This window comes from Brienomyrus brachyistius, unplaced genomic scaffold (assembly GCF_023856365.1).
Source record: "Brienomyrus brachyistius isolate T26 unplaced genomic scaffold, BBRACH_0.4 scaffold141, whole genome shotgun sequence".
NCBI lineage: Eukaryota > Metazoa > Chordata > Actinopteri > Osteoglossiformes > Mormyridae > Brienomyrus > Brienomyrus brachyistius.
The window spans coordinates 278,174-287,299 of record NW_026042416.1 but is presented as its reverse complement, the minus strand read 5'-3'; positions in this window follow the sequence as shown (position 1 = coordinate 287,299).

The following is a 9,126-nucleotide window of genomic DNA, read 5'->3' as shown; positions in this document are numbered from 1 at the left end:
AAAATGCAAAAACACAACAGAACTTGTAAATAATAACAAACTAATAGACAATAAAAATAGCAGCATCAGAATCTCTATTAGTGCCAAATATAGCAGCAAACTCCTCATGTCTGACGGAAGGAAAATTTGTAAATACACAAAGGAATGAGCACATCTTCAGTTTTAATCCCATTTCCAGTCCCTGAGTCTTCCTCATCCCACAAGCAGGCAAGGCATGTCACCCCGGTTGTGTGACACTTATTTTATATAATAAAATAAGTGCCCCCTGCGGCCCCAGAGCCCGAGCAGCCGTCTCCGCTGCCTGCAGCTACCGCGCCCACGTCCGAGGCGCTTTCCCTGCCTGCAGCTCCCGGGCAGGCGCCCCCTCTGCAGCCTGCAGCTCCAGTCCCTGGCCCCACTCCAGTCCCTTCTCCCCCTGTGACTCTGGTACCCTCACCCCGACGAGCCCGACCCCGGCCGCAGGTCCTTATGTCTGTGTCCCATAAGGGGAGAGGACACAGACGCACGGCTGGGGTCCCACCCGCCCAGCCCCCTGGCTCGCCCTCCCTCGCCGGCGCTAGGGCTTGGTCGGCACCTGCGGGTCCTGGCCCTCCGGGTCGGCTGTCGTCTGCGGGTCCCCCTCCGCGGCCTCGTCGCCCTGCCTCGGTCCCTCCTCCGGCGTCTTATCGGTTGCCTGCGGGCCCCCCGACGGCGGCTCCTCATTCGCCTGCTGGTCCTCCCGCTCTGGCGTGTCGGAGGACGTCGCCGTCTGCTGCGGCTCCCCCTCTCTCCTTGCCCTCGCCAGGGTCCCTTCCAGCTCCTTCGTCCCCTTCCCTGGTCTCCCCTCCGACTCCCTCCTTCGTCCCTGCGTCTGTCCCTCACCCCGTCTCCTCGGCCCCTCCGGCTCCGGCCTCCCGGCCGCCTGCAGCCCTTCCGGCTGCCTCCCGTCGCCCGCTGGGTCTCCCTCTGGCTCCTCTTGGTTCCCCCTCCTTCTCTCCCTGGCCTCCCGTCTTTGTCCCTCCTGCCTCTGCTCCCCCTCGCTTTGTTCCTCCTGTCTCTGTCCCTCCTCTCTTTGTCCCTCGTCCCTCTGGCTTCTGCTCCTCTTTCCCCGATGTTCCCTTCGTTCACTCCCGGTCCTTTTGTCCTGCCTGTTCCCTCCGTGTCCCCCTTTCTGATCTGTTTCTCTGCCTTTCCTGTCTTATGTCAAGTCTTGTCCTGGCTCCTTCCCCTGTGCCAGTTCTGTCTGTCCGTTCTGTTCCCTGTCCCTCATTAATGAGGTTTTATATAGATATACATATATGCCCGGCTTGTCCGCTCCTCGTGTGTGCCACGCCCCCTGATTACCCACGTGTGCTTCCCTGATCGTCTCCTGCTTTGCCCGATTACTTTGATTAGTCATGACCTATTTTAAGTCCTGGTCTTACCTGTTTGCCCTGTCCGTCATTGTAGTTTGTCAATGCCTGCGTTCCGTCCTGCTCTACCCGCTCCGTTTCCCCGATTAAAGACCCGTTTTCACAAACACAAAAAAAACTATATGTATACATATACATACACTGAACAAAAATATAAACGCAACACTTTTGTTTTTGCTCCCATTTTTCATGAGATGGACTTAAAGATCTACAATTCATTCCAGATACACAATATTACCATTTCTCTCAAACATTTCTCACAAATCAGTCTAAATGTGTGATAGTGAGCACTTCTGCTTTGCTGAGATAATCCATCCCACCTCACAGGTGTGCCACATCAAGATGCTGATCTGACATCATGGGTAGTGCACAGGTGTACCTTATACTGCCCACAATAAAAGGCCACCCTGGAATGTGCAGTTTTGTCTCACAGCAAAATGCCACAGATGCCACAAGCATTGAGGGAGCGTGCAATTGGCATGCTGACAGCAGGAATGTCAACCAGATCTGTTGCTCGTGCATTGAATGTTCATTTCTCAACCATAAGCCGTCTCCAAAGGCGTTTCAGAGAATATGGCAGTACATCCAACCGGCCTCACAACCGCAGACCACGTGTAACCACACCAGCCCAGGACCTCCACATCCAGCAGGTTCACCTCCAAGATCGTCTGAGACCAGCCACTCAGACAGATGATGCACGGCCCCATGTTGCAAGGATCTGTACACAGTTCTTGGAAGCTGAAAATGTCCCAGTTCTTGCATGGCCAGCATACTCACCGGACATGTCACCCGTTGAGCATGTTTGGGATGTGCTTGACCGGCGTATACGACAGCGTGTACCAGTTCCCACTAATATCCAACAACTTCGCACAGCCATTGAAGAGGAGTGGACCAACATTCCACAGGCCACAATTGACAATCTGATAAACTCTATGTGAAGAAGATGTGTTGCATTGTATGAGGCAAATGGTGGTCACACCAGATACTGACCGGTTCTGAGTCCCCAGACCCCCAATAAAGCAAAAAACTGCACATTCCAGGGTGGCCTTTTATTGTGGGCAGTATAAGGTACACCTGTGCACTACCCATGATGTCAGATCAGCATCTTGATGTGGCACACCTGTGAGGTGGGATGGATTATCTCAGCAAAGCAGAAGTGCTCACTATCACACATTTAGACTGATTTGTGAGAAATGTTTGAGAGAAATGGTAATATTGTGTATCTGGAATGAATTGTAGGTCTTTAAGTCCATCTCATGAAAAATGGGAGCAGAAACAAGAGTGTTGCGTTTATATTTTTGTTCAGTATATATATTTATGGGTGTATCGAGACTAGATGGTCAGTATGGATAACTAAGGTGCACTAAAACTGGGTGAGCAGGCAAGGCATGTCACCCAGGTTGTGTGACAATTATTTTATATAAATGTATATATGTATATATATATTCCATCCACCATCCCTCCTTTACGGAGAACTGCGTTATTTTTATTGTCCATTACGAAAAAAATAAAAAAACTATATATATATATATATATATATATATACATATATATTTATGGGTGTATCGAGACTAGATGGTCATTATGGATAACTAAGGTGCACTAAAACTGGGTGAGCAGGCAAGGCATGTCACCCAGGTTGTGTGACAATTATTTTATATAAATGTATATATATATATATATATTCCATCCACCATCCCTCCTTTACGGAGAACTGCGTTATTTTTCTTTTCTATTGCTAATAAAAAAACTATATATATGTACATATATATATATATATATATATATATATATATATATATATATATATATATGGGTGTATCGAGACTAGATGGTCAGTATGGATAACTAAGGTGCACTAAAACTGGGTGAGCAGGCAAGGCATGTCACCCAGGTTGTGTGACAATTATTTTATATATATGCATATACATATTCCATCCACCATCCCTCCTTTATGGAGAACTGCGTTATTTTTATTGTCTATTGCAAAAAAAAACAGAAAAACTATATATATATATATATATATATATATATATATATATATACATATATATTCATGGGTGTATCGAGACTAGATGGTCATTCTGGATAACTAAAGTGCACTAAAATTGGGTGAGCAGGCAAGGCATGTCACCCAGGTTGTGTGACAATTATTTTATATATATGTATATATATATTCCATCCACCATCCCTCCTTTATGGAGAACTGCGCTATTTTTATTGTCTATTGCAAAAAAAAAAAAAAAAAAAAAACAATACATATATATACATATATATTTATGGGTGTATCGAGACTAGATGGTCATTATGAATAACTAAGGTGCACTAAAATTGGGTGAGCAGGCAAGGCATGTCACCCCGGTTGTGTGACAATTATTTTATATATATATTCCATCCACCATCCCTCCTTTACGGAGAACTGCGTTATTTTTATTGTCCATTGCGAAAAAAAAAAAACTATATATATACATATATATTTATGGGTGTATCGAGACTAGTTGGTCATTATGGATAACTAAGTTGCACTAAAATTGGGTGAGCAGGCAAGGCATGTCACCCAGGTTGTGTGACAATTATTTTATATATATGTATGTATATATTCCATCCACCATCCCTCCTTTACGGAGAACTGCGTTATTTTTCTTTTCTATTGCTAATAAAAAAACTATATATATGTACATATATATATATATATATGGGTGTATCGAGACTAGATGGTCAGTATGGATAACTAAGGTGCACTAAAATTGGGTGAGCAGGCAAGGCATGTCACCCAGGTTGTGTGACAATTATTTTATATATATGTATATATATATTCCATCCACTATCCCTCCTTTATGGAGAACTGCGTTATTTTTATTGTCTATTGCAAAAAAAAAACACAAAAAAACTATATATATATATATATATATATACACATATATATTTATGGGTGTATCGAGACTAGTTGGTCATTATGGATAACTAAGGTGCACTAAAATTGGGTGAGCAGGCAAGGCATGTCACCCCAGTTGTGTGACAATTATTTTATATAAATGTATATATATATTCCCTCCACCACCCCTCCTTTACGGAGGACTGCTTTATTTTTAATATCCATTGCGAAAAAAAAACACAAGAAAAAGAAAAAATATCTATATATATACATATATATATATATATATATATATATATGGGTGTGTCGAGACTAGATGGTCAGTATGGATAACTGAGGTGCACTAAAATTGGGTGAGCAGGCAAGGCATGTCACCCAGGTTGTGTGACAATTATTTTATATATATGCATATACATATTCCATCCACCATCCCTCCTTTACGGAGAACTGCGTTATTTTTATTGTCTATTGCAAAAAAAAAACAGAAAAACTATATATATATATATATATATATATATATATATATATATATATACATATATATTCATGGGTGTATCGAGACTAGATGGTCATTATGGATAACTAAAGTGCACTAAAATTGGGTGAGCAGGCAAGGCATGTCACCCAGGTTGTGTGACAATTATTTTATATAAATGTATATATATATATATATATATATATATTCCATCCACCATCCCTCCTTTACGGAGAACTGCGTTATTTTTCTTTTCTATTGCTAATAAAAAAACTATATATATATACATATATATTTATGGGTGTATCGAGACTAGATGGTCATTATGAATAACTAAGGTGCACTAAAATTGGGTGAGCAGGCAAGGCATGTCACCCCGGTTGTGTGACAATTATTTTATATATATATTCCATCCACCATCCCTCCTTTACGGAGGACTGCTTTATTTTTAATATCCATTGCGAAAAAAAAACACAAGAAAAAGAAAAAATATCTATATATATATACATATATATATATATATATGTATATATATATATATATATATATATATATATATATATATGATTGTGTCGAGACTAGATGGTCAGTATGGATAACTAAAGTGCACTAAAATTGGGTGAGCAGGCAAGGCATGTCACCCAGGTGTCATGACCCGGCTCGTCGGCTCCTCGTGTGTGCCACGCCCCCTGATTACCCGCGTGTGCGTCCCTGATTGTCTCCAGCCTTGTCTGATTACTTTGCTTAGTCTTGTCCTGTTTTAAGTCCTGGTCTTGCCTGTTACCCTTGTCCGTCATTGTGGATGTTTGTTAGTCCCTGTCCGATGCTCCCTAGTCCCCGTTACTCCAATAAAACCCCGTTATTCCCCGTACCTGGTTTCCCTTGCCTGTTTCCTGCACGATCGCCGTCTCCAGTATTTCCGGATCGTGACAGAATGACGGACCCAAAGAAGAAGCGGAGAGGGAGGAAGAGGCTCCCTCAAGAGCCGATCTCTCTCGGCGCCTGCTCGCTCTCCAGGCTTTGGCTTCCGGCGGAGGACGAGAGGGAGGTACCTGCCCTACCTCCAGCCCGGGGGCCGACCACACGCGTCCCCGATCCTGCGTGGAAGTACTGGCTCTCAAGTGAGGACGAGGACGAGGAGCCCTTCCACTACCCGGAGCCAGAAGCCTTTCTTCCACCGTCCGTTTTCACGGGCATCGCGCCGCCTCCCGCAACCGCCAGGCGCCAGCGAGGGAGACGGAGGAGAACGGCGATCTCCAGTACGGAGGACCTCCCTCCGTCATTGCCGGCGGACCCCGCTCCCGTGCGGCCGCCATTGCCGGCGGACACCGCTCCCGTGCGGCCGCCATTGCCGGCGGACACCGCTCCCGTGCGGCCGCCATTGCCGGCGGACCCCGTTCCCGTGCGGCCGCCGCCGCCTGCGCAGCCGTCTTCGCTGCCGCCGCCACCCATGATCCTCGCTGACAGGTACTTCACCCTCCAGGGACTGTATTGGAGGGTGATGGGAGAACCGGCCCCACAGGGCCCTCCGGAGGCGGAAAAGCTCGCAGTGCAACTGGGGTAGGATTTCGCCTCTTTCACTCCAGAATCCCCGTATTCAGATCTGGAGAGGATGGCTGAAGACCTCCGGAGGCTGATCAAGCTCCGGAGAGCTCCGGAAGCGCCCCCTCCGCCTGCAGCTCCAGGGCAGGCGCCCCCACTGCAGCAGCCTGCAGCTCCAGGGCAGGTGCCCCCACTGCCTCCAGTTCCTGACCGTGCTCCAGTTCCTGCAGAGGCACCCCCTCTGCAGCCGCCTGCTGCAGCTCCCGGGCAGGCGCCCCCACTGCAGCCACCTGCTGCAGCTCCAGGGCAGGCGCCCCCACTGCAGCCACCTGCTGCAGCTCCAGGGCAGGTGCCCCCACTGCAGCCACCTGCAGCTCCAGGGCAGGCGCCCCCACTGCAGCAGCCTGCAGCTCCAGGGCAGGTGCCCCCACTGCCTCCAGTTCCTGACCGTGCTCCAGTTCCTGCAGAGGCACCCCCTCTGCAGCCGCCTGCTGCAGCTCCCGGGCAGGCGCCCCCACTGCAGCCACCTGCTGCAGCTCCAGGGCAGGTGCCCCCACTGCAGCCACCTGCAGCTCCAGGGCAGGCGCCCCCTCTGCAGCCGCCTGCTGCAGCTCCCGGGCCGGCGCCCCCACTGCAGCCACCTCCAGTTCCTGACCGCGCTCCAGTTCCTGACCGCGCTCCAGTTCCTGACCGCGCTCCAGTTCCTGACCGCGCTCCAGTTCCTGACAGTGCTCCAGTTCCTGCAGAGGCACCCCCTCTGCAGCCGCCTGCTGCAGCTCCCGGGCAGGCGCCCCCTCTGCAGCCACCTGCTGCAGCTCCAGGGCAGGCGCCCCCACTGCAGCCACCTGCAGCTCCAGGGCAGGCGCCCCCTCTGCAGCCGCCTGCTGCAGCTCCCGGGCCGGCGCCCCCACTGCAGCCACCTCCAGTTCCTGACCGCGCTCCAGTTCCTGACCGCGCTCCAGTTCCTGACCGCGCTCCAGGTCCCGGGCAGGCGCCCCCCCCGCGGCCTGACCGTGTTCCTGTCCCGGCGCCCCGGCGACCTGACCGTGTTCCTGTCCCGGCGCCCCGGCGGCATGCAGCAGCTCCAGAGGCGCCCCCTCCGCCTGCAGCAGCTCCAGAGGCGCCCCCTCCGCCTGCAGCAGCTCCAGAGGCGCCCCCTCCGCCTGCAGCAGCTCCAGAGGCGCCCCCTCCGCCTGCAGCAGCTCCAGAGGCGCCCCCTCCGCCTGCAGCAGCTCCAGTCCCTGTCCTAGTCCCCGAGGTGGTCCTGGACAACTCCATCTTGGCTCCTCCCTCTTCGGAGGTGGAGGAGCTGGAATGGGACCCCTCGGGGACAGAACTCGTAACCCCTTGTCCCTCGCCCCGGCGAGATCGACCCCGAACTAGGGTCGGCTTGTCTGTGTCCCGCAGGGGAAGGGGACACAGACGCAGGGCTGGGGTCCCGCCCGCCCTGCCCCCTGGCTCGCCCTCCCTCGCCTGCGCTGGGGCTCGGTTGGCGCCTGCGGGTCCTGGCCCTCCGGGTCGGCTGTCGCCTGCAGGTCCCTCTCCGGTGCCTCGTCGCCCTGCCTCGCTCCCCTCTCTGGGTCCTGGTCGGTCGCCTGGGGGTTCCCCGACGGCGGCTCCTCGGTCGCCTGCGGGGCCCTTACCTCCGGCCCTTTCCCGGACGTCGCCGCCTGCTGCGGCTCCCCCCTCCTCCGGGCCTTCGCCCTGGCCCCTTCCTACTCCCTCGTCCCCTTCCCCGGTGCTCCCTCCTGCTCCCTCCCTGGCCCCTCCGCGGGTCCCTCGCCCTGTCTCCTCGGCCCCTCCGGGGTCCCCTCCGGCTCCGGCCTCCCGGCCGCCTGCGGCCCCTCCGGCTGCCTCCCGTCGCCCGCTGGGGCTCCCTCGGGCTCCCCTTGGTACCCCCTCCTTCTCGCCCTGTGCCTCTGCCTTCGTACCTCATGTCTTTGCCCCGTCTGCTTTTGTTACTCGCCCGTCTGTTCCGCCCTTTCCTGCTCCTCGTTTCCCGATGTTCCCTCCTTGCACTCCCGCTCCTAGTGTCCCGCCTGTCCCTCCTGTCTCTCCCTTCCTGGTCTGTCTCTCCGCTTTCCCGGTCCTGTCTCAAGTCGTGTCTTACGTTCTGTCTCTCGCTATGTTTTGTGCCTCTGTCCTGTTTCCGGTCTCTCGTTAGTTTTGTTCTTTTCTCGGTCCCGGTTCCTGTGTCCCGTTCGTCGCCTCCTCCCTGGCGCGCCCGGTGAAGCGCGCCTTTGGGGGGGGGTTCTGTCATGACCCGGCTCGTCGGCTCCTCGTGTGTGCCACGCCCCCTGATTACCCGCGTGTGCGTCCCTGATTGTCTCCAGCCTTGTCTGATTACTTTGCTTAGTCTTGTCCTGTTTTAAGTCCTGGTCTTGCCTGTTACCCTTGTCCGTCATTGTGGATGTTTGTTAGTCCCTGTCCGATGCTCCCTAGTCCCCGTTACTCCAATAAAACCCCGTTATTCCCCGTACCTGGTTTCCCTTGCCTGTTTCCTGCACGATCGCCGTCTCCAGTATTTCCGGATCGTGACACCAGGTTGTGTGACAATTATTTTATATAAATGTATATATATATATATATATATATATATATATATATATATATATATATATATATATATATATATTTATATATATATTCCATCCACCATCCCTCCTTTACGGAGAACTGCGTTATTTTTCTTTTCTATTGCTAATAAAAAAACTATATATATGTACATATATATATATATATATATGGGTGTATCGAGACTAGTTGGTCATTATGGATAACTAAGTTGCACTAAAATTGGGTGAGCAGGCAAGGCATGTCACCCAGGTTGTGTGACAATTATT